Consider the following 4,116-nt stretch of genomic DNA (forward strand, 5'->3'; position numbering starts at 1 on the left):
ATTGGGTGTTTAATTGTGGGTTAGTAGGTGGGGTATGTAGTGACATTTTGTGTAAATATCAAATGGTTATAAGGATAATTTGGTAATGTTGTGGGCCAAATAAGGAAGGTTACCTTTGGTGTGGTACGTCCGTTTATAGTAAGTGTTACCTTTGGTGTGGTACGGAGGGAGTATAGTATAACTGTTTAATTTAAGTATGTATGCTTGAAGTGTGAAAGTGGTTATGTGAGACTCCGACCCTATTAATGGTAGTATAGATATTGTTTGCAAAGTTGTCTTCTATTTATTATGTGAAACATCCATGTTACGCATTGTGATCCTGTTGTTGTGTTTATTTGAGTTGTAATGTCATGAAGCGAATTTTGAAATATCATATTTATGTCGGTCGTATAACTTGAATATTTGTTTTGATTATGTTGTAACAGTGGCCATAAGGCAAAGATATTGCTTTCGATTCGTTTAAAAGACGGTGTGCTAGTCACCATTGGGGGTTATTTACGTTTTTGTAAGTGGTATAGGTAAGCTTAGAACGATTTTTAGGACCAATCCAGTTCTGCCAGGTGACACTCGACCGAGTGCTCTGTTCACTCGACCGAGTGGCCACCCCACTCGACCGAGTGGTCTGCTATGGCCCTTGTTTTGTTAATATTCGACCAAATATTGGGTTTATACCCTTATTTTGCGGTTTATGTTAGTCGACTTACGCTTAGATAAGCATGATAGACCATAGGAGTGATATTCTTGTGAGTTGTTTACGTTTGGTCATATTATGTGACATTTTCCTATTTCAAGGTGCAATTGAACAAAAATTATTTTAACATGAGTGATTTGATGATAAAGAGGATGTGATAAGCTTACATAGTGCACGTTACTTACCGTATTTTATATTGTGATAACGATGTTCATGTCATGTGATGGGTGCAAATTATGCGTCATATAGTGGTTATTTGCATGATTGAGTATGGTAATCTTCCTCATAAACGGAAGTGTCGATGGTGGATGGAAACGAGCATGGAAACACATGTGTGATTATGTGGGGGATTTGACGCAATACATGCGTGACTCGGTGTATGCGAAAAATGGAAGTGTTGAACATGATGAGTCACATCATGAGTAATTTTGACATTTCTTAATTGTTCCATGGAGTCCTTATATTCTTGTGATTTGATGCACATCCATGTGATTGAGTGAGATTTGACGTGACATATACATACGTAATAATGTTGAGTCATGTTGCGTGGTAGATATATACATATATATACGTGTATCACAAACATCGGCTGCGAGTTACTTATGAGATTGGAACGTTAAACCTCGGGTTTGACTTCGTTCTTTGACCTTCAGGAGACCCACAGACTAAGACTTATATCAACGGCATTATAAACCTACAATATTTGACTATAGACTTGTGTAGTAGAGAAGAGGTTGGTAAACCCATGAAGGGATGGTGTTAATGAACAAAAGTAGGTAAAGACATAGTACGGAGTGGACATTTTGTGGTATTACTTGTCGGAAAGGAGAGAAATCATAAAGTAAAGTCGCAGTCATATATAATTGTGAGAGTATTGAGGGTGTTGAGCGGAAGCGGACTTTTATGTGTTAGATTGTGATCGAACTTCGGGGACGAAGTTCATTTTAAGGAGGGGAGAATGTAACATTTCATTTTGGTAGATGCCCTTACTTGGTGAATGTCATTAGTATTGGAGTGCTAGTAATGTGGAACGCTTAGTGACGATGATAGGTCGAACGTGATTTTGGCCGTGATGCTTGGGATTGTTGCGGTGGTGTGAGTCACATGTGAGGTTGACCTTATTCGTTGAGTTAGTTCTATGAGTTGTCGAAACCTCTTTTTTGTTAGTGTTGCTTTAGCTTTGTGAGAGAACAATAAAGTCGGAGGTGTCTTTGTTTGAGTCGAGTGTGAACTTCGGGGACGAAGTTCTTTTTAAGGAGGTAAGATTGTAATACCGCATTGTTAGGACCTAATTGTTGATGATGACATGCCCATTTTAATTGTGTTTCCAAGTGTTCTATTTCAGGATTAATGCCACCTCCTTAATCAAGAATTCATCAATGTTCAAGGTCAAGAATTGTCTATAAAAGTTCTCCAAGACTTGTGTTGTAACAGAGTCACTAATGTAAGGGTTAGGGAGTATGGTATTAAGCAACGGTCATAAGCAACGATCTGTTTATTTGTGCAACAGTAAGCAAGACTATTGCTCAGCAACGGTCTGCTTCATTGGGCAACAGTAAGTAAGACTGTTGCTCTTGCTCAAGTTCGTGTCACTTGAAGAAATAAAAGTCTTAGCTTTCAAAACACTCAAGCTTTCAAATACCGACTTCTATTTGAGAAGTTTACATTTATGATATTCTGAAAATAATGAAAGGTTTTTTATGAAGAAAAGAATATCCCTTTGGCATCTTTTAAAAAGGTTTTACTCAAATTGGGAAAACATTCTAACATGGTTTTTGGAAAGTAAAACTTGTTTCTTTCCAAAATTGATTTTTTAAAGTGTCTTCATTTGATTGTAAACTTGGCCTTGTGACTGATTTACAAAGACCTTTTTAGATGACTACAAAGCCTCTTTTCTTCTTTTACCTCTGGAAGAATGCTCCTTTATGTGTAAACTTGGAAAGGTCAAAAATATTTGTTTTCTATCAAAAGGTTTGACCTTCAAAACCCTAGTTTGCCTTTCTATTAAAGGAGCACTCCTCTCCTTCATTCCTTAAGATTTTTTTCTGAGAATTTCAAAGTGTTTTTGCAAAGCTGTTTTTAAGAACTCAAAGCATTTCTTTCATTTGCAAAAATCTTCCAAGTCTTCAAGTGTCACAGTCTTCACTACTGTTGCTTTAAGTATTGTGTTCTCTTACTAAGAATCGTTGATCAATAAGTTGTCCTTCTCAGTTCTTTTTAAGAATCACTTTGAGGAAACTTGATCTTGTAAACATTCTAAATTAGAGTGTCGAGCTCTTAGATGGAGTAGTCTTTGAACTCTTGTCGCAACTAGAGTAGGTTGTTGGTCTTTTTTATTATAAGGGTTTTAAGTAGTCGGAGTAGATCACTTAACTAATCAATATAAAGAATATTGGACGTAGGCCCTTAGAGCATTGGCCGAACCAATTCAAAAATCATTGTGTTGATCTCTCGTTACTTTAAATTCCGCTGGAATTAGTTTACTTATTCTTCATTTGCATTTTCCATTAATAACGGTCCTAAATACTGTTACTTTCGGTTTGTAGTCTTTACATCATTTGCTAAGACTTATATGTAACAGTCAAAACAACTGTTGTTTCTAGGTTTCAGCAACCTTCTTTAACAACGTGATACACTTCTAATTACTCGATTTATTTGATGTATCCATTTGTTTCTCATATTGTTAATCAACTTACTTTAAAGCAATAAAGATTTAAGTTGAAATTTTTTAAATAGTACTTAATTCACCCCTTCGCCCTCTTAGGTACTTGGAATCCTAAACTCTTCAACTGCTATCAGGGCCTCGTGCTCTTGATCAAGGCCAATCGCCTTAGAGTTTGATTCTTAGGATATGGATTCCTCAAAACACTCCAAGATCTCGGTCTTTACCGGTGAGAATTTTGGATGGTGGAAGCTCAAAATGGAGCACTATATCAAAAGCATCGATTATCAATGTTGGAAAATCATTGAGGACGGACCTCTCGTTATTGAGGAAACCGACATCTTGACGACTTTTTCTAAAATCAAGGTCAAGAAGGATTATAATGAAAATGACTTCAAGTTGGCCGAGAAAAATTCGAAAGCGATGTCGATTCTTCAACGATGTGTAGGTGAAGCGGGAGTGAGCCGAATTTCTGGATGTCCTACAGCTAAACTAATTTTTGACTCCCTTGTACTCACCTATGAAGGGACGTCTCAAGTTAAAAAAAACATCGTATTGACCTTCTCATGTAACAATATGAGGTGCTTCGTATGTCAAAGGACGAATCCATAAATTGCTTTTTATCTTGCTTTTCTTGTATTATTAATGAACTAAAAGGTCTGGAAAGAGAATTAGAGTCTGAGGACATTGTTCGAAAAATTCTTTGTAGACTTACACCCAAGTGGAAACCTAAGGTCACCGCCATTGAGGGAATGGTAAATGT

This window comes from Silene latifolia, chromosome 3 (assembly GCF_048544455.1).
Source record: "Silene latifolia isolate original U9 population chromosome 3, ASM4854445v1, whole genome shotgun sequence".
Lineage (NCBI taxonomy): Eukaryota > Viridiplantae > Streptophyta > Magnoliopsida > Caryophyllales > Caryophyllaceae > Silene > Silene latifolia.